We start from the raw sequence: 26,129 nt of genomic DNA on the forward strand, positions 1-26,129 counted from the left end.
GATGCAGAAAGATTTTTGCAGGAATTCACAAGCCTTTAAAAATCATATCCACAGAATTAACTCATGGCCTACCTGGTCTTAATCTAATCTTGTTTTATTTGTCAACAGTGGTCTGGAAAACATTATAATCCTGAACTATGTCCCTGACCCTGCAGGAGCTGCTTGGGAAAAAGAGCCATTGTTCTCTTATGCTAAGAGACCAAGGAATGGGCCCATGCTGTTTTTCTTTAACTGCATGCCCAAGAACAGCTATGTGCAGACTAAAATACTGCCCACTTCCAACCACATTTTCAGAGTACAGCTGAGCTTGGTGAATTCCTTTGAAGCGATTAAAATAAAGATCTTTTCTCTGCGTAGGAGAAATTACTTTGCCAGGCTTTCAATAATGTTGCCTCTACAAAAATCATATTTACAGTTTGAGGAGCCTTTGTTGGTGCTGTGAGACTAAAGAAGTCAGCGCTTCTGTATATTAAGATATATCTGCCCTTACCAGAAATAAAAATAAAAATGCTAAGATATAACCCCCCTGTGAAGGCATTTCCTATGTTGCCTGGAGAGGGAAAAAGGAGTTCTTCCTAGCATTATATGCTTTGAGTGCCTCCTGGACATCAAAGCCATCTCCTGCCTTCTTTGGGTCCTCTCCTGTTACTCAGACTATGTCAAAATCCTCTGCTTCACCACTCTTGTGAGTTGTTTCTTGTCAACGCAAAACTCTGCTGTACTTCAAACCTCTGAAATAGGGGCAAGAAGGAAATAAACTGAATCTAGTCACAACAACTAATGCAGGAAGTGCAGAATGTGACACGTGAAGACAACGAATGTGGATGTATTCAACAACTGCGACGCATCACTGCATCACTGTGACACACCAGCTCCTCAGAACTTCCACAGAATTGGTAGAGTAGAAAATCAGTGCATATTCAGCATGGGGCTCACACACTGCTTGGAATCAAACTTCACACAAGCCAGCTAGATGAGATAGCTACCTGCAAACAAAAAGACTCAAGTGCCCTTCCCCAGCACAGTATAGGCATCCCATCAAGTCAACATATTCATAGAATATGGGTTGAATAGGGCCACAATGATCATCGAGTTCCAACCCCCTGCTGTGTGCAGGTCACCAACCAGCAGCTCAGGCTGCCCAGAGCCACATCCAGCCTGGCCTTGAATGCCTGCAGGGATGGGGCATCCACAGCCTCCTTGGGCAACCTGTGCCAGTGCCTCACCACCCTCTGGGGGAAAAACTTCCTCCTAATATCCAACCTAAACCTCCCCTGTCTCAGTTTAAAACCATTCCCCCCTGTCCTATCACCATCCACCCTCATAAACAGCCATTCCCCTTCTTGCTTATATGCTCCCTTCAAGTACTGGAAGGCCACACTGAGATCTCCCTGCAGCCTCGTCTTCTCCAAGCTGAACAAGCCCAGTTCCCTCAACCCTTCCTCACAGCAGAGCTGCTCCAGCCCTCTGCTCATCTCAGTGCCTCCTCTGGACCCACTCCAAAAGCTCCACGTCCTTTCTGTGCTGGGGGCCCCAGGCCTGGACGCAGCGCTGCAGATGGAGCCTCACAAGAGCTGAGTAAAGTTGAACAATCACCTTCCTCAGCCCTTTTTAAACTCAGCCCATAACTTTGTATTGTATGTGATTAGGTTAGAGCTTGATGATCCTTGAGGTCCCTTCCAACCCAAGCCATTCTATAATTCTGTGATTAGGAAGCAAAAGCAGAGGTAATATTTTCACGTCAACTCAAGTTAACGCTTTGGTAGAGATCCTGTCCAAAGAAGAGCTGAAGTGGACGGAAGAGCTCTGCAGCTTGCACAAATTTTTCAGATAATGCACAGCTCCACAGAGACTTGACCAAGAATTCCTTACCAGATGGACACTGAAAAATCCACCGATGCAGCTGCCAAAGAGCAGCCACTGAAAAAATATGCTCCCATCAATAAGAGTAATAATTCCCTTCCTCAGGCCAGTGTGAGTAGCCCACAGTTGTTAAGTAGTCTAGGCAAAATCAGATAAGGCTGTGTTGTGCTTTCAGAAAATCTGACAGCATGGAGAATTGAGACTGTTCCATAAAAACAGCCCAGTATAATTTGGTGGGGGAGAAAACATAAGGAGAATAGTTTACCAGACCGGGTACAGAGTGAGAAAGAGGACGAGGAGTGAGGTAAAAGAAAAGAGGGTTGTTTCTTTAAGCCGTAACATTTGTCTGATTTTGCAGAGTTATTTGAGTAAGTTAAGAGCAGAAGGAGCAGTAGGGGAATAAAGGACAGGGGAGCTGACTAAAGTTCTGGCAGAAGGATAAGTGAAAACGGTTGCAGAGTGTGCTTTAAATGACGAAATAAATCAGCGCAGGCTTGGAAATTAAATACGGGGAAAGAAAGTAGATGAATGAAAAGAACTTTTGTAAAGGAACCTCAACGGAAACTGCTCACAACTGGTGCCACTGCTCATACCAATGCATGGAACACAGGATTTTTCAATGGTTTCTGCTTCTTCCATAAACTAAAAATCTAGTATGTATTTTTCAAAACCATAAGTACAGGGAAAAAAATATTCTCTGCTGGAGAGCCTTTCTGATTAATAAGGAAATCCAAGTGTAAAACAAACTGCTCACTACTGCAGAAATACTTGTAAAGTACGTGAAGCACACAACTAGGGCTCGATTGAGATCTGCTTGCAGTTCAAACCACAACAAAGTCAGTGAAGTCCTGAGCACCTCAAAATGTATGTAGCAATTGAGGACAACGTAATGATGGAAACTTCCCACAAATCCAGACCATATTATCACTGTTCTCAATTCCTGACACAGGGAGATGCAGTATGAGATGATCCAGAGCCTCCTTCGGGAAGATAAAAGGCTAGGGTTCTTGGCAAATCAAGGTCCATTCAGTCTGGTTTATCCTCCTGACACATGGTTGGGTACCCAGAAATTATTTGTACTAGTCCAATTTCTCTAATTGCTTTCAGATCTAGCGTAAGTTTGCTTAACTAAAATTTATCTGTTCCCAGCAATTATTCTCTTCAGTGCAGAACCCTCTTCTGTTTCAGATTTTCAGGGAAGGAAGAAAATACACATGAAATCTTAGTTCCTTTGGTTAGAAAATCATCCTAAGTATACATTCAGTATAAACTGTCTGAAAGAAAAAACTTTTCCTCAACACAGATGGATGTTTTCCCTTGTAATCTAACAACTAGAAATTGAATGAACGTGCATAATTTTAGATCCCAAATCAAATACTGAATCAAAACCAAATTCTCAGAGTCCTTTCATTATCTGAAAATAAAAGGTGAGGGAAACAGCTGCCAATAAACAAAGAATTATTTTAATTCTAATGACACAATTTGTGGCCTGACAATAAATCCCTTTGCTCTATCCGTCGTTTCACTTATCTGGTTTGGAGAAAAAATAGATAGATAGACAGATAGACAGATAAATAGATAGATAGATAGGTAGGTAGGTAGATAGATAGATAGATAGATAGATAGACAGACAGAGATGACGTTCAAGCAATTGCACTTGTAAGCGACTCCTGTGGGGAGCAGATACCTCCATGCGGAACACCAGAGGCTCTCATAACAGCCTCGCTCCAGCGAGACCTACAGCATACAAAACGCTGTTAATCCCATGCCACGGCCAAGACTGTGTCTCCGCGCCCCGAGCCAGCAGAGGTCAGCGATAGGAGACGGAGGGTCGGACCCACACCCGAGCGTGGCAGCCAGGCGCGACCCGGCCGGAGCGCTGGAACGACCACAGCCTGCTGCTGGTGCGCGGCCGCGGGGCCGGGGTGGGGGATTAATGTACTAGCGCCGCTCGCTCCTGCTTCTCGCTGGATCGGCTCCGAGACGGGGATTAACGCAGCGAGCGGCTGCCGGGGCGGGATTTGACTGGAGGAACGGTGGAAAGGAAGAGATGAAGACGGCCGAGTTCGGTGCCAGCGGCAGCTGCAGCCGCGGTCCCCGCGGGGACTAGGGGGGATTTGCCGCCGCTCGCCGCCACCGGGCGCTGCCGAGCTTTCTGTCGGACAGCACCGGACGGCTCCGAGCCGTCCCTGCCGCCGCTCCCGGAACCCGCCGCGAAGCCACAAAGTCCCCGGCTGGGCCGCCCGGAACCGAGCCCACGCCGCCAGGCCGAGATGCTCCAGTCGCTCGCGGGCATCCCGCGGCGGCGGGCAGCGTTGGCGTGGACGCCGAGAGAGCGATCGGAGGCGGCGGCAGCGGCGGCAGCGGCGGCTGCGACCGACGGTGCCGGCGGGGACATCGCTCCCGCGAGGCACGGCACCACAGCCGCCCCTTCGGCGGCACCGCCCGCGGCACGGCGGGGCGGGAGGGCTGGGCACGTGCCCGCGGGGCGGGGCGGGGCGGGGCGCGGCCGCCCGGTGCGATCCAGTCCGGGGCTTTGTCTCCGCCTCCGGAGCCGCGTCCCAGGGGCTGGGAGTGGGAGCCGGGCGGAGGCAGGGTAGCGGCGGCGGGCGAGCGGCTTCCAGTCCAATGCCCGGCAGCCTGGGGGCGAGCAGCGACTGCGCCTTCTTGCCGCGGCACGGCGAGCGCCGCCAGCCTCTGAGTTTTCCTGGAGCAGCTTTCGCACCGGGAACACTTTTGGTAGAAAGGGAGCAGGACAAGACCCCGAAATGACTTACCTCCCGAGGCACGGCTGAAGGGGACTTACTGGAGTGGAGTCGTAGTGGAATTTGGGTTTGGAGAGGAGTTGCGAACGCTTTTTTTCTTTTTCTTTTTCTTTTTTTTTTTTTTTTTTTTTTTTTTTTCCGCACTCCTGTTCCCTCTTTTCGCCCGTCATTGGAAATGAACAAATTGCACTTGCAATTCAGAAAGTAGAAATATTAAATATTCCATCCCCTGGGAAGCACATATGTAGTAATGACAAAGGATTGCAAAGGAGAGAGTGGCTCCAGTTTCCCAGAGAGATCCCCTTAAATGGATTACTAAATGGGACACACCATCAGCTAGTTCTGTCCCTAGCTGCCCAGATAGATGCACCGAAAAGGTACAGTACTCCCCGTCCGTATCCGATGTTTTGGGTTGCGTGGAAGGAAGGCTCCCGCCTCGCCCGGCCGGTCGAGAGCGGCGGGGAAGGCGGGCGGCGGCTGCGGCTGCCTCGGCAGCGCCGATGGCATTAGGCGAGGAGCCGCCCGCAAGTTCACGCGTTGCGCTCGCCCTTGCCACTTTCCAGGCATCTCGTGGTTTCGTCTTTCTTTTCCTTTTTTCCTCTTTTCCTCTCCCCCACCCCTAGGCTGCTGAACGCGCCGGCGCTCCCCGGCCCACCGGCACCGTTTGCATGCACGGTGTTCGGGCTCCTGTCCGCCTTCTCCGGCTCCCAGCTCCGCTCCCTGCCTTCAGCTGCGGGGGGTTTCGTGCGGGGCCGGATCCGCGCTGCCTGCGGTCACCGCGCGGGGCTATGAGCTGCCGGGGTCTTTGTTACAGGCACAGTGCGGGAGCTCCGTGCAGAGGCGTAACCCACGGTTTCCGCTCACCAGTGCGGGATTGTGGTGGTACCTTCTGGTTTTGTGGGCTTGGCGGTGTGTTTCGGGATTCGGATTTTTGTTTGTTGGCATTACTATTATTATTTTAAATTTTCAAGGCTGAAAGAAGAGGCCGGCAACCGAGAAAACTTCTGTTTCCCGGTTGCTACAGCGGCTTTGTTCGCGAGGGTGGGCTGAGGCCGCGGGCTCCCCTCCCCGCCGCACCGACCTACGTCCCCGCAGAGGGGCTGCGGGCTGCCCGGCTGCCGCGGGGGGGAGAAGAGAGGGTCCCAGGCAGAGCCCTTCCCCGCCCCCTTCTCGGCAGGGCGAGGGCTCTGTCCGCCTCTCCTTCGTTCGCTCTCCTCCTCGGGGAGCCGAGAAACGGCGGATAAAGTTTTTCTAAGGGGGAAGCGCAGGGCAAGCCGGCACGAAGGAGCTGCCGCAGCCTCTCTCGGAGCTGGCCCGGCGTGAGTCCTGGGAGCCCCGTGCAGGCGGCTCTGAGCGGCCGGCAGCGGGCAGCTTCGTACCGCTGTTTAAGAGAAGAAGGCGGTTTAGCTCCCCCCAGCCCAGCCCGTGTAGGAGCTGCGGGCGAGGCGTTAGGAACCCGTCTCTCCCCCGTCCGGGGCGAGGCAGGGGGTCAGCACTGCCCCGAGCCCTGCCGCCGTTCCCGAGGAGGGTGACGGAAAGTTTGGCTCGTCTTCGAGCCGGAGAAAGTACCTGCGACAGCTCGGCCCCTCCTGCCCGAGGGAGGCGCTTCCTGGGGTGGCTGCAGGCGGGGGAGCGTTGCGAGCGCGGACCGCCGAGGCGGCGGTGTCGTTCTGTCCGCTGGCACTACGATGTCCTGACAGCCCTGAGCCGGGTGAGTGCCGGGCAGAGCTCCGCGGACAGCCGGCTATGTCTTTGCTAACCGTGACCGCTTGGTCGGAGGGAAATTTGCTCCCCTTCCCCTCTCCTGAGCAAATTGCTGCTTTGGAAGTTTGTAAACCTGCGCTCGTGTACCGAGGTCTGTGCAGCACGCGTCTTTGGTTGTTGCAGATGGGAAATTGTTCGACTAAAGCAAAGGCTTTAAGTGGTCCGTGGCAAAGCACGCGAATTCCAGGATTCGCAAGATGAGCACTTGGTCCTCCGAAGGGGTGGACACATGGACTGTAGATGTAGTAAATAATAAAGAGCTGAATCTCCACGACCATTTTCTGCCACAGGGCTGCGTGCAGAGGTTTACTAATTGTCGTAGATTGAGTTAACTTTTATTCAGTATCATGTGGCACTCGTATTAAGCTAACCTCGAAGACAGTGGGGAAATCATGCCTCTTGCTACACTGTCTTTGCAAACATTGTTTATGTGCAGTTCAGTGTTCTCATGTCAGCAAGCTTTTCTGGCTCGGTAAATCAACGTGAGGAAGTCCAGGAGAGTGAGGATCTATCGCAGAACTTGTAGAGATTTTGACAAGTCTGTGGCAGCTCTCTGACAGTAGGATTTATGCAGCCACTGTAACGTTCATGGCTTCCTTTGCCATTTGTTCTCAGACTGCGAAATGATCATGCTCTGGTTAACTTTTGTGGGTTTTCTGTTTGTTTGTTTGTTTTTAATGAGACTGATTCAGTGTGTTGCAAGGAAAATTGGGTTTCGTACAGCAAACCTTTTTCTTCACGGAATTGCTGCATGTGTGTTTGAAAGGAAATGCTATAGAGTCAGTAAAAAAGTGCAGTTGCCTGAACATTTCAATGTCTAGGGTATAATTTTGTCTGAAAGGATCCTGTTTTTCATGTAGTAGCTTATCCGAAGATATAATGCAAAGAGAAAACACACTATCTCTCTTAAAGCCCAAAAATTTCCTATGCATAAAAATGTTTATCTTGATTCCCTTCCACTCTTCACTGAATAAAATCTCTGGCTTTTGAGTAAGTTTATCTCAGGAGTGGAATGCCCAGATGAAGCTTCTGTCTGAATGCAAAATGAATTTTAAAATAGCAATTAATACCATAAAGTATAATTGCAGTGTTTGCTTTTCCTGTAGTGGGAATCAAGTGCTTGAAGAATGGATGAGTACTTAAAAGGAAAACGAATCATACGGTCACAGATGTTCTGTGTATTCTGAATTAGCCTACATCAAAACTGTTATTCAGACTTCCAGTGGCAAAACCAACCTTATAAACTTGTCGTTCTTGAACAAAAAAAATAGTTGGATTCTAACGTCTGCAAGCAATATGTTATCTAACATCTCCAGCTGCTCGAAGGTGGAAGTACCAACCATAGTCCATTTGTAATGTTTGCAAATTAAGGCATGCACTTAATGCCAGTCAGAGTGAGGAAGGAGGTGGGTCGGGTTTGGGAGAAGGAGTTGTCCTTGCTCTTTTTTTTTTTTTTTGGTGGGGGGGGGGAAAGAAAAAGAAAAGCAGAAAGATCAGATTAATGACCTGTGTTAAATCCAGAATGGAACTGTTTGCATTAAAAAGGAAGTAGGTTATTGTGAACTTGCTTGTGAGTGTTTTGTGAAGGGAAGGGGAAACTTGTCATCTTGTTTTGAAGAGCCATACATAAATACGCATGAAAAGAGTTCACATGGTTTGCAGCAGGAGAGACATGAAATGTTTTTGGATTAAATTGACCTGAGCTAATATATGTCTTGCATCCAACTTGTTTGCAAGGACGCATTGTGGCACTTCCCGGTCAAATGCTTTGTATCTGATTGCCATGCACTATACCAGAGTGCTGAAAAGAAGCAACGGGGTAAATTCTGCTAAACCAAATTCTATTCTGTTAGGCACAGCATATACTAGAGTAAAGTTGAACTACACTAGATCAGAAGTTTTCACTATCTTCATTTGATACAGATACTGCACTATTTTACCTCCTACTATTAATTTATTAAGGAGGTAAATCTTTAGCCCTTGCCCTTTCCAGTCTTGCTTGCCCAGCTCTGTTCTGCTTGTTGGAGTAATTGGATGAAATTAAAGGCACTTGCTGAAATATTATTCAAATAGGGCACTCTTCCGTTGTGTGCTTCCCCCTGCTTTCTGGTGGCAATCTATGCTTGGTGAGGACCTGAAACTATGATCTGATTCCCTTTGCTATGGGTCAACCTTCAGGACTTTGGTCCATGTCTTTTGGAGCAAGCAGCATCCAACACAGACCTACAGCAGACTGTGGCAAGCCTTGCCTGGGCAGGGAAACAGGAGAGAAAAAAAAAAAAAGAGAGGAGTAAGCAATGCTTTTCTTCTGCACCATTAATTGTGTGCATCAGACCACCCTGAGGTGGGTGAGGAGTAGGGTGGTAGGTAATAAGAGACAGCCAGCAGCTGTGTCAGTTCCTGCATCATGAAGCAACCAGAATCACGGTTTAGTGGCAAAAATAAGCAGCTGGAAGAAAACCCAAGCCTGAATATAAAACCTCTATGTATGAATGTGTTCATTTTGAAGCTGATGCGTCTGTCTGTTGAACAAGGAACAGCTTGGACAGGGTCTGCAAAGGCAGAAGTGCTCGTCCCGGTTTAAGTGCTAACTGAAAGCCCAGGGTCTTTATTTCCTCTGTGTGCTATCTTCTGAACGAGTGAAGCCATGGAAATAGCTGGATGTTGATGTTTATACAGCATTAAGGGTTATTTAACTGGTCTCAGGAAATGAGTCTTTGAGTTTGGATCACGACAAGTATGGCAGCACGGCTCAGGCACTGCTTTAGATTTAAAGGGAAGAGTGCCACCTACTGTGTTGTAATTATACATATTGCATGTCCTGCATGTCCTCAGGAGTTCCCAAGGTGTCCACCTGCCACTCTTATTTTAGCAACTGGATAGGAAAAGATTAAAAATTCATAGTGATATGGGATCTGGAAAAAAGAAAGAAATAGAATATCCTAAAACATCAAGATATTCAGAAAGTTGTGGAAATGGTTTATTAAAAGACATCCATGGCTGCATTTGCTATTTTTGTCACTTCAGACTCATTAAGGCTACGAGTTAATGGTGGGGGCACAAGAAATAAAAAAGGGGATTGGAGCTCTATGCCACACCTCATAAATTTATCATATTCTCAGCTTTCGTGAGCCAGAAGAACATAAATGAAGCTGCATGATTTATGTCCTGGGGAATTTAAAGTTTAGGTCCACTGTAGATAAAAAGAAAGAAAAGCAGATGTCACCTTTTACAAAATAGCTTCTAAAAATAAAGAAGAAAATCGGTAAGAAAAACCACCATGAATTATGTCATGATTCACTGCCGAAATACTGATAGTTAACTGTTAGCCAGTGTGGAACTGTAGTTATTTACCAGTAAGAAGATGGGGTGTGTTATACTCTGCAAATACAGAGCCATTTCTGTCTGGAAAGATTCTTCCCCCAGTCCCCAAAGTGTTTCTGCATTGGCTGAAATGGAGATGTAAGATGAAGAAGATAAACCAGCTATTAGCAGAACTGCCAGTTGCTGTGTCTCTGGAGTGAAGACATATGGTAATTTGCTGCATTCTGTGATGACCTTTTCTTTAAAAGTATTGTTAATAATAGGCATTTATGTATACAATGCTTATAACAGATTCTTGAAATTCCTTGAAATTCGTATGTTGTGGACTACCCCATGCTTTTTTTTTTTTTAAACCACTGCGAACTGCTAATGAGGAACTTCACACAGAAGGTTTTTGTTTCTTTTTTGGTTTGTTTTTTTTTGTTTTTTTTTTTACACCATTCCTGGCATACTGAAGGGAAGCACCTCCAGGGCAGGTACCCAGCACTGTGTGTGCGCTGTCTCCCCATTGGGAAGCCTTTTGCTCCTTGTCTCCTTCGCCTCCTGGGTGAAGCCATGCCTTGGCTGCATGGTCGTACCCTTAGTGATAAGGGCAAAAAACATATTTCTCTACTTCTCTGTAGCCTTTTGTGGAAACTTAATGTTGCAATTGGAAATAAGTAATGTTCTTATTACATCATTTCACCTCAATCTGAGCCATCTAGTAGATGGGGAGTGTGAGAGTGATTTTTTTTTTCTTTTTTCTTTTTTTTTTTTTTCTGGAGATAATAGTGGGAGTTTGATTGTCTGCTTCTGAAAAAGGTATTCCTAACCTCTCATCAATTTTGCCATGACCCTGACAGACTCATGGGGCCTTCTAGTAATGAAAATGTGTAGATAACGTAACAGATGCACAAGGGGGTTTTGGTTCAGCAGATGGAAAAAGTATGCTCTTATATGAATCCTCAACACAATGAGAAGAACTATGTCCAAATATATGCCCATCTGCAGCAAACGTTATTTCTACTTGATCTCCGTCTGCTCACCTTCCCTCAGGTGTTCTATACATTCTATACGTTGAGCATTTTTATGTGCAGCTTTGACAGGCTGACTGGAAATGTGCTGTGTTGGTTCCTTCACTGTTGCTGGTGGACGTTTATCCATTGCTTGCACTTGGGGCAGCATTTCATTGAGATGTTAATGAGAATTTGAACAGTTTGTAGTTCCGTCGAATATTTTCTCTTAGAAGAAAAATAGTGTGGTTTTGTTGATGCCTTTTGAAATCTACTTTTTACTGGTAGAATGTGATGGATTTTATGCTAATTCCTTTCGCATTCCTGAAATATGGCCTAGCGAGGCACTGTCTCTGGGATCTTCATCTATTAATCATGGAAGCTGCTTTTTTATTCGGTTGCCATAGTTTCAGTGCCTCAGATAGTGTTGGGGTGCCTTGGGAAAGGCTTGAGATATACTTGGACTTGCAAGCCTTGCAGTTATTTTGGCAGTGGTAGAGCTCTGAAGGAACAGAGAACAGCATCCAGCATTATTCAGAGCTGGATTAAAAGAGGAAACTTCTGGATATGTCTCCCTGGACCTTGTTATGTGAACATCCAGCTGATACTTACTCCCAAGATTTGCTTTCTGTTTTGTCTTGCTGGTAAAACCGTGCACTTCAGAGACTTAATGACTACCTTTATGCCCTGTGAGAGCAAGAAAGGCTTTTGATTAGTTCTGCTGACAAAAGGCTGGGTAAATTAAGGGATTTAGGGTTTCTTAAGCAATGAAGGTAATTTGTTCTACATTTTCTCTTGACCTGTCTTCATAAAACATGACATCATGTTTGAGACTGAGTTAATGTGTATTGTTTCCATTGTTACCTTAAATTTAATAAAATGACAACGAGCGCGCTTTTGTTAGCTTACGAAGTAGCAAAGGGGAAATAATCTGTCAGAGCTGGTGTTCTTTCAGCTCTGTGTTGACATTGGCTGTACTTTTTTAATTATGTTTCGGTATCTGTCTACAAATTCAGCACTGAAACACGCATATTTTCAGAGACGCAGAGCTGTTAGTAGTTGAGAGTGGCTTTTCTGACAAATGAGAAAAGTGGTAAAGTAGTAAATAGCAAGAATTAATCTAGCAAGAAAGTAGCTGGAAGCCCCTGACTTTTCATCCTGTGCTAATTGTTAGCAGTTGTGGTTGGCTGCAGATAGTATGAAAACGCAAACATTTTTCACAAGGAAATCAGAGACCTTTTTCTTTTCCCATTGAGGGGGAAAAAAAAGAAAAAAGAAAAAAAAAAAAAGAAAATCATCACCTCCACAAGGCACATGTGTGAGTAGATATCTCAAATCCATTTCTGTTCCATTTTACAGAATAATGTCTCCAGCATTAAGTGATTTCCCTCTAGTTTTAATGAAACTATTTGGTTCTTGCACAGATAAGCTTGATAGATATTTTCTGTTCACAAGAAAAGCCTTAAAATTTCTCATCAAAGAATCATTTTTGAAATTAGCTGTGCAGTTTAAGTGAAAGAATACAGTATAATTTGAACTAATCTTGAAAATTAGCCACTTTAAAAACTTTCAAATGGTTAGTTACCCTTCAAAGAGAAGTTTTAAAGCTTCATTCTGGGACTTTACTACCCAGTCTTGTCAATTTTTCAAGTGAGATCAACAAGCAGATTGAGAACATGTGCCTATTATTTGTAATCCACCCTCAGGACTCCTACCAGCTGAGCAACTTTGAAGTCCAAAACTTCTGCATGAATTTTAATGATGATAAAGTTTGTGTGGTGGTGGATGTACAGAAAATCTGTATTTCCAGCTTTGAACTCTCACGTAGTTTCTCTTTTGCAGTCTGGCTTTTGCATACTGTGTTGTGTATGCATATTTTACACAAAATGAATCCCACATTTTTTCCTGTTAAACCTGAAATGGATATGTATCTAGCAGACTGACAGTCTGATAGGGCAAAATGATGTGCCCTGGGCATTTTGTAGTTGCATTTGGAAGGGAGCTTGTGACTGTCTAGAAAATTCTGAGTACTGAGAAACATTGAGGTCAAAAGCTGTAGAGGTACAAATGCAATTGTTGGGATTTTTTTTTTTTTTTATCCTCTTTTCCTAAGAGTTTATTACACATCAGCTAGTTTCGGATTAGGCATAGGATCAATCTGTATAAAAATGAATTTAAGCGGATCTGTAATGTACCACTGAATGCTTATTAACATTAAAGATTTTTCATAGAATCACAGAATGGCCTGGGTTGCACAGGAGCACAGCGCTCATCCAGTTCCAACCCCTGCTGTGTGCAGGTCGCCAACCAGCAGCCCAGGCTGCCCAGAGCCACATCCAGCCTGGCCCTGAATGCCTGCAGGGATGGGGCATCCACAGCCTCCTTGGGCAACCTGTGCCAGTGCCTCACCATCCTCTGAGTATATTGCTTGTTTATTTTTTTGCCCCTGAAATATTGATATGTGAATGGTAAGTAATTGTGTTCTCAGTGTAGAGGCTCACTCTTATGCCTGTAAGAGAGTAAGGAAGAAATTCTACTGCCTCAGCAGCAAATCCTTAGTCTACTCACAGGCCAGCTTAGCCCTGTCAGTTTTATTTATGGTTGGCCTCAGTTGTTTAACATCTTCAAGCATCAGAGTGCTGATCCCATCAAAGAAATAAGATGATTATTACTGGAAAAGTGTTATATTTGTGTCCTTTTTTAGCAATTTTTTTTTTTGGAGTCTGTTCTGGAAATCTTGCATGTATAGAGTCGCATCTCAGTGCCTGAGTATTTCTGAAAGACTGAGGCTTGATTTGACTGGGATAGTAGTGCAGGGAGAAGATGGAGGGAAAGTCCTCCACAGCACAGCCACTGACTGCCCAGTGCCCATCATCTGGAGGCAGTGCACAGGTTGAGTCCTACACAATCATGTCTTTAGCAGTACTGAATTCCAGGAGCATGGCTAAATGCTGCCTGGTGTTTGATTCAGAATGCCTTTTTTATTATACAGAGTGGAACACGGGCTGTTTAACTGCTACCTTGGACCTTGGGTATTAGTTTTTGTAGTAATGGCTTGTCATCATAGCTCTCTAATAAAAGAAGTTCATAATGTATCAAAATCAACTTCTGAATTTTTTTTTTATATGAACAGGATTTGATGCTATGTGTATAAACTTCCAGTAGGGATTAACTCATTCTACTTCTGAATAATTTGTGCTTGTTAATTACAAGCACTCAGCTTTTGCCAGTTGCAACTTACTGATCTGGGCAGCCTGGTCTGGAGGCTGGCAGTGGGGTTGAAACTAGGTGATCATTGTGGTCCTTTTCAACTCAGGTCATTCTGTGATTTTTATGACCTCAACAAAAAGTGAGAAATGGCCCAAGTTAAAAAATGATTTTCAAAATTCACTGTCATCTGTTATAGGGAGGTGATTATATAACATGATTCTAAGAACTGTGTCCAACCAGTAAGGTACTCTGTTATAGAAACATTTCAGGCATAACATTTTCTACTTGGAGGAGAATAGTTTCGGTTTTTACAAAGAAGAAAGAGGACAAACATTTCTCTAATGCTTCTTTGGGGTGCTTTTTGTCTCACCTGGTAAAATTACTGTTGAATTGGAGTAGTAATATGTCTTTCTTTACAAAGAACTCAAGAACTGAATCCTTAAAGAGCCGTCGTGGGAAGAGGAAAGATTTTTTGCATGCGCCACTATACTTTTTTCATTTTTATCTGCAAGGTGTTTCCTTTTAATTTTGTTGTAGGGAAGTTCAGCATGTTCAGATAGGCTGATTAATTCCGTCACGAGACGTGTGTATTGCAGGGTGGTGTCGTCTTTTTTGCTTTATCCTGTTCTAAGCCTAAGACTAGAGATACTGCCAGAACGCTTCCTTTCCCAAGATTAAAAATAAATAAAATAAATCCTGTTCCTGTTCAACAGTATGAGTAGTCCAAAAGGCATATATAGCCAACCTGGGTCTAATAGCCTGAAGGCGAGGTGAAGGCTGGTGACTGTGAGAATAATGCAGTTTTGATTTGTCAGGATGTTTTTCTGAGTGTGTTATACAACAGTATTAAAGCATCTACAGAGGAAAAATAAAAACTCTACAATTAAAAAACATTGTCTATTGCAGTCAGTTCCCTGATGCACACGTTTTATTTCCTTTTCATAGGATCATAGAATGAATCACAGAATGGCCTGGGTTGAAAAGGACCTCAATGACCATCGAGTCCCAACCCCCTGCTGTGTGCAGGTCGCCAACCAGCAGCCCAGGCTGCCCAGAGCCACATCCAGCCTGGCCTTGAATGCCTGCAGGGATGGGGCATCCACAGCCTCCTTGGGCAACCTGTGCCAGTGCCTCACCACCCTCTGGGGGAAAAACTTCCTCCTAATATCCAACCTAAACCTCCCCTGTCTCAGTTTAAAACCATTCCCCCCTGTCCTATCACCATCCACCCTCACAAACAGCCATTCCCCTTCTTGCTTATATGCTCCCTTCAAGTACTGGAAGGCCACACTGAGGTCTCCCTGCAGCCTCGTCTTCTCCAAGCTGAACAAGCCCAGTTCCCTCAACCTTTCCTCACAGCAGAGCTGCTCCAGCCCTCTGCTCATCTCAGTGCCTCCTCTGGACCCACTCCAAAAGTTCCATGTCTTTCTTGTACTGCGAGCACCACTTTTTGTCTGTTTGGGTTTTGTTGTTTTTTTTTTTTTTTTTTCCCAGCTCACTTTTTGGAGGTTTTCATTTGTGCATATCTGTGTTGATGTCGTAAGCTCTCTCCTGTAGCCAAAATCCTGGAAGTGACATCATGTGCCAAAATCACCATTCACTCCCACCTCCAGTGCTCCATGTGAGAGAAGCAGCTCAGCTTGGCCTTTCTGGTAACACATTGCTGCAATAAGTGCTGGTGGTGTGCAGAAGGATGGAAGATGTGGGCTGTTTAATGTCGCAGTGAGAGGTAATGAGGTCTGTAAGAATGCTTGCATTCATTTACCTTCAATAGCAAATCAGTCCTTTAGATCCTTTTCTCCCATAGAAGTTCAGCAATCAAGCTTTATTTAAAACAGATGAGTGAATCCACTGTTGTCACAATGAAAGAACTTGAAGAACTTTTTCAGAATCTGCATTCTAAAAAAGCACCTTTGGGGTTTTGTTAGGAGGACTAATCCTGATCTCCTCCTTTGTGCCATGCTCCTAAAATCTGAGTAGATTCCTCCTGTAAGCTTTATGTTTGTCATCAGAACCAACTGCATTACTTACGTAAGAAAGTGTAGAGAGGTTGGGCCGAGGCACAAAATACGTTTTAGGAGGACATAACTTTTAAGCTGTCTGCATCACACAGGAGAATGAGGGTACAGTTTTGCTTCAGACACTGTCTGTATTTATTTCACTAGGCATGGAGCTTGTCTAGAAAGGCTGTGCTCTAACTCATCCTAATAGTGGCATAACTCCTGCTGACTTCAGCAGCTGCTGTTAATTTCTGAAGTTTAAAATCTTGGGTGGGGGTAAAGTGGACTCATGTTCACGTTAATATCAAAATATCAATAAGGTGTTGTTCTGCTATGTATTGGCACCTATATTGTAGCTTTATAGAATCTGCTGCAGGAGATTTTTTTGGAAGAGGAGAGCCTCGCAGTCGCCAGGCTGTCCTACTGCTCCACAGCTGTGCTTCCCAGACAACTGCTTGTGTTAGCCTACTGTAACAACTGTCTGCATTTAAAAGAATACATTCTTGTGTAAGATGGAACAAAAATCCATTTACTCAAAGAAGGATGGGTCTTACGGATTGCAGCATGTGGCATTTACTTAGCCGTGTTTTCCTTAGATTATATGTTTGAAATACTGAAAAACTGTCCTTGCTGTTGCACAGTGGCCTTAGAAATTGCTTCAGTCTTCAAGAGAAAAACGCCTTTCACCTTTTGACACTGTTTCTAAATCCAGGGGCAAAGCTAACTAATAGCACACAGTCTGAAGAAACAGAATCTGGGCTTGGTCACATGCTTTTGTGCTGAAAGAGGGCAATGCTCGTCTTTTAAAGCTTTCTTGCAGCTTGTTCAGCTGTGCTGTTTCATTGTGAAAACTAATAGGAGGACTGCACTCTGCTTTTTCCTTTGCATGTACCCTGCCCTCTTGTGTTTTAAAATCTCAGTGCAGACACTTCAGGCATCCAGATGATGACTGGCGTAGTGAAAAACATTGAGCAATAACAGGAAATGATGGACACAAGCCACACTCTTCAAAGGCACTGGTTTTTTGTGCTATTTTCTCTTGCTTTTTACAGCATAAGAAGCTGTACAGCTTTCTTATGCAGAGACAGAGGTGTTTGAAAGTGGATTATCCGAACTGGTGTACAGAAAAGCCCTAAGAGTCATTTTGTATCAGTGGGTAAGGGCCATAATGCATTTGATTAAAGCAAGGCATGCTGCCTACACAGGGAGATGCTAACAAGGTTCTTTCATGTTTTTCGTGTCTTAGCCCTGCTTTTACAGAACATAAATTCATATTTAGTTTCAGTGGTTGCACTGTTCTGGTCATATCTATAGGACTGCTAAGAGAATCAAACTATACAAGTGCAACCAGTTGAATGTAAAATAATACAATTTGTGCTGAGCGGAAACCATGACTGAGAATATTAGCAAAACATTGTCCCAGCTTAACATTCACCTGCTCTACCTTGTCCTCCTCCTGCTTGGCTTTTTAACAGCCACAGGGAAAGGTTGCTGAAAGCACAGGTCATGCTAAGACAGATTAGCTGTAGTTTTTAGAGAAAGAAAGATGGAAAGAGATTTTCTCTCCTTCGAGCTGTATTTTTTCTTTCTCCCGCTCAAACAAGAGGGTAGAATTTGCTCCAAGCTGTTAAATAGTTTCTGGCACTAGTCCTCGCACTTCCCCTTACTCGTGTGAAGTGTATTTTATGCTGTTTAAAAGTGTCTTTATATACTCTCATGTTTAAAGAGCCTCCAGAACTTAGAAATGTATAAAAAGTCTTTGCAAGATGAAGAGCAAACTGTAGGAACTTCATGCTGTGGCAGTGTTTAAAAGAAGTAGTAATTCATGTAATTCTTTATTTTTAGGGATCAAATAGAAATATGTGGACCAAACTTATCTAAGGCTATTTAAATTTTCCGATCAATTTTTTAACTTCTTGAGAGAAGATGCACATTTGGAATTTACCTCAGGTCAGTTCCAGTGTGAGTTCAGTGCTTGCTTCGAGCTCTTTCATTTGTGTATTGCTGAGACACTGCATCTTTCAGCTTTCATCTTAAAAAATAGTCGTGTTGTGGATCCAGAGCAGGTAGAATGCACGTTGCAGAAGGGATTTCTAGCCATCTTGCAGTGACTTCTGTCATTATGGACTCAATCCCAAGCGTTCAAGTCTTAACAATTAGAACTTGGAGGGAATGAGATTTTTTGTTGTGTTTTGCTTTGTTTTGTTCGACTTCAAAGCAGAACATCCACAGAGGGAGTTCTGCGTGTTTTGAAGTAATTCTGCTCCCACTCCTGCTGATCTCTGAGATCTACACGTACATAGAAATCAGCAGAAGGGTACAGCTGACTGTCAAGTTGCCTACGCTCATGCTGATTTGGGGGCTGTTGACTTGCCTTCTGTCTTTATCCTCGTGCCTCTGCTGAATCTGCTTTGCCTGATACAATCTCCTGGGCGCTGCTCCAGCAATTGCAGAATTCTGTTGCCCATGGTGGAAGATCGGCTAGGAAAGCTGTTGTATTAGCATCCACATGCTACACTGCTGCATGGACAGATGATATAGAGAAAACTTCTTGCTTCTGAGCCACATTCACACCTCTTCTTGACTTCAATCTGTGTTTCAGTAGTAGATCTGCAAGCCTGCAGTCATTTCAGACAAAGCCTTAGGTAGAAAGCTGTTGTCAAGCAGCTGGCGTAGGGTATAGGAGAAAAGGGAATGTGTGCATAAAGAAGGCTCCTGGCTGTTTGGTCTCATCTGACTAGGTCTCACTTCTTTAAGAAGACTGAAAGCGACCAGTTTTTCCCACTATGCACCATAGATTTTGTTGGCATCTGTCCCAAGCTCATCTCAATAGATACTGGATAGCTTGTGAAATAGGGAGAATGTGTGCTGGAAGGGACACTGGGTTTTTTGTGGGACCAGGACAAGGTGAGAAAGGCTCACAGATTCAGAGAATAAGAAAAGGTGGTTTCTGTAACTATGGCGTTTAGAAGAAACAGAGGAGCCACTGAGTGACAAGGGGATTAATTCTAACTAGGCGTTACTTTTTTAAGAAAGAGATGGGACACTCCACAAAATGTAGCACACTTGTGCTGGAACCTGTAATTTCGTGGGAGCATATGCAGTACTTCCACTGACAACAGTGGGTGTGAAACACAGACATTGAGTTTGGCTATGGCTTAAAAAACAATCTTGAAGTCACTATTATCATTCTCTTCTTTGAACTCCTCATACCTTTGTATAATAGTTTAAGATACAAAAATATTAAATATTTTTCTGATCAAGTAAGGCTAAATGGAAAACTAAGGACAAGATGTTTCCCTGACCTGCAGGAAAATCCTTACGTTTTATCACTTTAAATTAAATCTGCTAGAAGTCACTGCTGTTCTCTGCATTTACTTAGCAGGCTAAAGGAGGGGAAGCTGTGTTGTCCTGCTGAAGGATGTGTTGGAGGAGAATAAATAGTACAGAATTTATCCGCATCAATATTTGTGGTGTCTTTGAAGTGTTAATAATGCTTGGAAAAATTTGTATGTTGAGTTAATGCCTGCTCTGAAAGCTTGCGGGAAAAACTGCAAGAAAGCTATGAATAATTTCCAGAAAATTGATTTCTTTCTTTCTTCCACAGCAAAACAGCAAAGGTGGTCGAGGTATTACTATCCTGACCATATTTTTTGGGCTCAAGCTTCACTCAAAATACTTTAATGAAGGAAGAGATTTCTGGAAACTGAGAGTCCAAGGGAAAAGTTGCAGGATAGGGTTGGCGAAGAAGAGGAGAAGGGTGTAAAAGCTTTCCTTCATGACCAACCAGCAGTTTGCAGTGGAGTGATTCCTTTGTGATAAGAGTCTCTGTTAAGAGTACATGCAAAGCTAAGACTGAGAAAAAGTGGATGGCACAGCAGAGATGAAAGGGGCACTGTTTGTCCCTCTGCCCAATTTCTTGTTCTTTCATGTAGAGTTTGGTAGGTGATGAGGATAAAGCCCAGAGGGGACTCTCCTGTGTCCCCATGCCCATTCCTTGCGCTGGAAAATCTTATGACTTCTGCCTCAGACTGGTGGTAGAGAAAAGAAAAAGGGTTTCCATCATTGCCAAGCCTGTCTAGTGATGGGCACCTCTGTGAGGCAGAGACTGGTACACAGCAATTATAATTAGTAAAGAGGCAGAAGGAGGCTTTGCAATATGTGTGTTTTGAGGGGAGTATCTGAAGGGCTGTGTGGTTTTCTTGCTGCTGGGCCAATGTTGAGGTTAGGCAGCAACAGCCTTGTGGGAAGGGCACTGGCATCACCCTGTGCAGCTGGCTGGTCAGCTGTGTGAAACAAATTTATGGCTTCCATCCAGTTTCCACTGAACTAATAAAACTTCTTTAAAAAAAAAAAGTGCTGCACCTGGCACTGTTAGGGAAAAAAACAGTCAGCAGCCTCAGCAGGGAGGCAGAAGCCTAGGTCAGCACAAAGGTTAAACTCCCTAAAAGTGACATTTGGATGTGCTATGCCTTTTTTAAAAACATATCCTATGTTTTGAAGCTGGTGTCTCTGAAGACAGCAGGTCCCAAGCACTATTTGCTATTTCTGATAGACTTGAGCTTCTTGCTGCAGTGAGCAGGGCTTGTCTTAGAGCAGATGACAAGCGTGGGGTTGTGCTTGGTGGTGAGGTAAGGGCATCGTGGCCAGCATCATCACTTCAAGGCATAACACCCTAAGCCCTTACATGCCCAGATGAGTGCAATCCAAAGCCTGTTCTCCAGCCCAGGTCCTGGAAGACTGCAGCAGAAACACCTCTGGAGGCAGCCAGGAGTGCTGTGTGCCAGCAGTAGCAGGGCAGTCTGCATGGCTGCCTGCCTGCCTTGTGGTGGACGTGAGCGATCTGGTATTTGTCACAGGTCTTAAAACTAAAACCGAGCATAAATAATGCACCCTTGTGCAAGTGAACAAAAAAATTTTTATAGCTGTTTCTAGGAATGAAACCAAACCTCAACCATGAGGTTTGATACTCTCTGCCGTATCCAAAGTTTGTGTACAGAACTTCTTCAAATAAATGCTTTGTAAAAATGATTTAATTCTGCTGTGATTGTGAGCTTTCACAAACATGCTGTTTCAGATTATCTTTAAAATAAATTTGATTTGCAACAGCTGTGCCTCCTCAAGCCCCTCCCCCCCTAAAGTTTGTTGGGGATTTTTTCCCCAAAAGAAAAGTGCTGAAGGAGTCCTCAAATTATTTTAAGTGAAAATTTTGTTCTTATTTTAAGCTAAAATTTGCCCAAGTGTCCTGTTATTAATCAGATGTATGTGCTTGTACTTGGATAGGCTGCAAAGAGCTGTCTTTAGTTCAGATAGTTTCTATGGTTCAGGGAACATGGGAACAGTGTTGCTTGCTGTGTGTTGCAAACATGCTATGATCTAGCTTACTTGTTAATGATGTTGCTGGGTGTCAGGCTGTTTGAACCAAGCTGCCGTTGCTGCATTGTAAGTTAAACCACATCTCATACTTCACACGTATTTTCTGTTGGTGGTGGGGTTTGGCTCGCAGCTCAGCTGGCTTACTCCCAGCACGGTGCCCTGTGGAAGAAGGCAACTTTTGGGCACTGAGGCTTGCAGGAGGCAGCCCTAGTTCAAGGAGTGGGGATGTCCTCTGTGCTGTGGTTTCTGCAGCTTGGTTTTTGCCCAGAGGTGCCAAATCTCACTTGCTGGGGCAGCGCACTGCAGCATTCCAGCTGGGTTAGGAGGACAGGTCTCCCCACTCCCAGCTCCCCCAAGCAGCTTTTGGCATGTGCGACTGCGGCCTCCTTCAGTGCAATTCCTGACATGAGCAAGGGCTGCAGGCACGGTATGCTGCCGTGCAGCTCTGCTAATGAGCTTGACTTCTAATTAAATAAAATACAAAGTTGGCAGTGCCTTTGATATTTGGTTTTCAGTGTGGGCCTTTTGACTTGTTTAGATTTTCAGGGTGGTCCTGAGGGAAGAGGTTTGGTAAGCAATTGCTGAGTTTGTGTTATACATTATCAACACTGAAATAAAACACTGAAATCAACACTTTAAAGTGCTCTTTTGTTCCATCCAAGCCAAATAATGCAATATACGTTTAAAAAGTAAAGCTGAACGAAGACCGAATTTACTAATCAGAAAGGAAAAAAAAAAAATAAAAAGTGAGGAAGTCCTTTTGTGACATTTCTTACTGCTTTTGTGTATGCCAGGTGTGGCATCTGGAGACATCCATGATGACTGGCAATCACAAGTTAAATAGCCACCTTACTTACACTTTGTTCCTCAATTCTCCCTTGAGGTTACTTTAACTATTTTGTCCTCAACAGCTGCAGGCAGCTGCCATTTTCTCATAGGGGCAAAAAATAAAATAAAAAAAAAAAAAAATAAAGCAACAAAAATCAAAATCTAAGCAGTTAAGCCAGGGAGGTGGCTTTTTAAAGAAGCAAATTAAGAACTTCGTACTCAAATGCACGTTTACCAGGGGAAAACTTGTTTTGTTGGTTGTTTTCTTTTTTCTAAGGGAGGGAACAAGTTTAAAAGATACTCTGTCACCTGGTAGAATTGAGGGCTGGTGGCCAGGTGATTTGTGTGTGCATATTGCTCTTTTATCAAGCATCTGTACTTTGCAGTGCTCAGAGAAGGAGATTTTAATGCCTCTGAATGGAAGCAGACTGCTTCTCTCCTTGTTACGTGACTCAGAGGTATGAGAATGGAAAGCATTAATACACCTACAGAATCTAGGCTGAGCCATGTTGAGACTTAGAACTTTTAGGTAGCTACTGTTTTTTCCTTTCTTCCCCTTTCTATCCACCTCTGTTGACAGATGCTATTTTGCTAGAGTATTGTAGATCTTCATGAAAGCGTGTAAAAATTTGTACAGTCAGAAGCTAGTTTAAACATGAAATGCCACAAGCATTCAGCAGTGCTTCTGTTCATGGCTCTTGTCTGAATGGTTGTTGATGTGGATAGCCCAGAAGGTGGACTTCATGTTCTGGTCATGCCAATACTGTGGTGGACTGGACAGTTTGGGATGTGGGCCTTGGTCTGCTGGTGGACGAAAGGGTTTCTTGAGGATGTTTTATGCAGATTGAATGAAAAAAAATCTCTATTGCTACTCTGGCTCTTTAACAGGGTCAAGTCAACAAAATAGCAAAGAAAAGTGGAGGTAACCATGTGGCACTTTGGCAACACAGTAGTTTCCAGAGACTTTTTGTGATGTCATCTTTAGTGGCTTCTCCCAGTTGACAGAGCTAATTTCAAGCCCAGAACCTAAAGGACTGCTTAGTTTTTGGTATCATTTAACACTTGAAAGAGTAGATCCCCATGTAATCTTTAGACAAGCCTTGCAAGTGTTGAATTTGGGGTGGCCATCAGACTGGAGGTTCATTTCAGTTGCGTGTTTATGTCCAAGTCTTAAATGAGAAAATTATAGGTTTAGAAATTGGCATTAGGAGCAGCTTGTATTAGAGATAATGAAAATCTACAGATGTGAAAATTTGTGTTGGGGAAAGGTGTTGCAGAATAGATTCATTGTGCAGGATGAGCTTTCTGGTTGTTTCTTGGTAGTTCACTAACAACAGCATGTATGTGAACTAATAAATAAAATGGAGATAGAACAAAGTAATTTTTCCTTGTAGGATTATGTAGAGAAGGAATCTGAGTTATTTATCAGAGACCCGTTTACATGCTGTTCATGGGAGAGTTGGACTGGCAGGTAAAGCATTGTAGGTTGTTTTCATTCTGCTTTCTTCAGTTACAGACTTGGCTTGGGGTTAGTGATTAAATACACTGTCTTAGTCCCAAGAAGTTGTCTCTCCCTCCCCCCCCAGAAAAAAAAAAATACCTTCTCTTGTAGGAATTTGAAGTTAGTTGCCCGTTCTGTATCTGTAGTACAGATGGTTCAAATGTATCAGTTTTGTTATTTTGCTTAGTAATCAAGTTTAAGACTAAAAGGGAATGTTTTGCTAGAGATGCATGTGATAACTTTTGTGCTATTACAAATGAAGAGATTTTTATGTTTTGCTTTCCCTAGGGGTTTGCTCCTACAGTTTAGCTTTGTCTGTATATGTGAAGGTTTAAAGGAAGTGTCATCGTTGTCAGAACTATTGAATTTTCAAGACTTCTTGGTGAAATCTGGCAACTGTGCAGCAAGCTTCTGAAAGGTAGAGCACTGATCTCTGCTTTTGTTTGCAAGGATAGGCAGCAGAAGCCTGCCCTTTAAGAAGATCTTGCAGCTCTTGTTTATCCAGAATCCCTGTAGACCTCTGGAAAGGGGGAGGAAGGCTGTGGGATTGTCTGTCTTTGGATTGGGAAGAATATTAAAATGATAAAGGAGTAATCTGAGCCATTATCCTCTTTTTGATGTTCCATAAAGACTCCGTCAAGTACAGTCTTTCCTAACATCTAGACATGAAACCAGGCAAGTGCTATTTTCTTGGTGTCCTTAGTATTATGAGATAAATGTTGCCAAATTCCACTGTCCAGATCTACCATATATTGAAACCAGGACACCTATAAAGTGTTCAGAGTTCTCCTACTGCTGGAATTTCACTTAATAACACAATTACAAGAGCCAGAGCATCAAGGAAAGCATTGTCATCAGCCTTGAGATAAAAATTGCAGGAGCTACCAGTACTGGCACGTATGAAAACTTTACTGTAAAGACATAAATGTGTCCTGTAGGAACTGGCAAGTGATCTTCTGGTGATTCTGAAGTTACCTTGGAAAAGATGTCACTTTTTGTCAGCTGTCAACACAAAGGATGATGCGATGAGCAGAGAAATAAAGACTTTTTAAACTTTGGTGTTACTGTTCATTCATTGTCAGCAATCTCAGAATAAACGAGGAGACATTCCCTGTGAGCAAACAGAGCATGGAATGAATGGCATAACTTCGGAGCCAGGCTTGTTTTGTGAGGGTTTTCTTGCAAATCAGCTACTGGATCTAAGTTATGTTTTAAACAGCTTTATTCATAGGCTGAGGGGCTTGAAAGCAAGGTCCCTGCAGAATCTGCCCTGTGGCCATTCAAGCAGAAGTTGGAAAATGCAAACAAGCATTTGGTACTTTATTTAAAAGCAAAATGTAAGAAGAAATAAAGCATCTGCATTTCTCTGTGTTACCTTCAATGTGTCCATATGAGAGGGGTCTGAGAACAACTTTAAAAATTCAGGAGTGCTAGGGCAGTGTGAGAGGGAATTTGGGAAGAGCTCGACTGTTGGGAAATAGCTTTCTTACAACTTGTGGAGCGTTTGAAGGGCAGTAATTTAAGCTGTCGTTCAGCAATAAGGCTCTCTCTGGGAAGTATCATCTGCAGTGAACCCTTTTCTTTCTTTTAAAAGAAAAAGACAGCACAATCTTGAGATCTTGTGTCTAAATGTCAGTCCAATTACGTTTGAAAGTAGGAACCAAAGCTGCTAAATCAGGGCTGACCAAGAACAAAAAGTAGGAGAAGGGAAGGTCAGTCCGAGTAGGCTGTGCAGTCACCACTGCATCTAGCAGTGGCCCTATTAAAAAGAACCTGCTAAAGAGCAGGGGATTTCTCCAGCAGATTCACTGCCAATGCATTCACTGTCTGTTAAATGGATTTGCAGCAGCTCTGTGCCCGCAGCAACTAGGTGCTCTTGTAGAGCAGACTGACAAGGCACAGCGCCTTTAGCCCTGTGTGTGCAGGCTCTGGAGTGCAGGCAGGAGGAGTTGTCATGGCTCAGCGTGCCGAAGTTCATCAGTTTGCTCCCTGTGATTTGTACAAGAGCACTACAGCTCTGTTAGCACAGAGCTCTGCCAGGGTTCGTAAACACTCCTTTGTTTGGGGTAGACCCACTGATTTTTTACCTTATCAATCAACATATATAAAGTTTTCATGTATTTCGTTACCAGGAATAGTCAGTAGTAGTAATGTTCCTGTGGAATACTGTACGAAATTATCTCATTTACGTGAGTTCTTCTGGATCAGCCTGAAAAGGAGTGTAAAAACTGCCAACAGAAATATTACTCTGGTGATGATCACAAATGAATCAGACGGGCTTGTGGATGTTAGGGATAATTAACATTTTGCTCCTGCTTTCAAAAATAGTATATAGCCTTCGGATAAAGTAGATATATTAAATCGGTGCTAAGCGGAATCTCTCTTCTTTATAGAACACAATATGCGATAATTACTTGTCATTTTAAACGTCCTACTTCTTCATATTACATAGAAACCACTGGCAGCCCGCCATTCCTGTGTATGGACACTTCTGAAATAAAGTCAG

General features: G+C 43.9%; 1 protein-coding gene across 4 annotated transcripts in view; it reads left to right on the top strand.

Moving 5' to 3' along the window:
• Positions 1-4,502: 4,502 nt before the first annotated feature.
• The window catches only part of SEMA6A (semaphorin 6A), a 113,602-nt gene continuing 91,975 nt past the window's right edge, over positions 4,503-26,129 (top strand). For 2 of the 4 annotated variants that reach the window (XM_042829438.1, XM_042829441.1), the window contains exon 1: positions 4,503-5,005. The gene's annotated coding sequence lies outside the window, so the exon portion shown is untranslated. The other 2 variants (XM_042829439.1, XM_042829440.1) reach the window with 2 other exon arrangements.

Source organism: Centrocercus urophasianus, unplaced genomic scaffold (genome assembly GCF_019232065.1).
Source record: "Centrocercus urophasianus isolate 14NV4802_14NV808 unplaced genomic scaffold, USGS_Curo_1.0 seq_31, whole genome shotgun sequence".
Taxonomy (NCBI): Eukaryota; Metazoa; Chordata; class Aves; order Galliformes; family Phasianidae; genus Centrocercus; species Centrocercus urophasianus.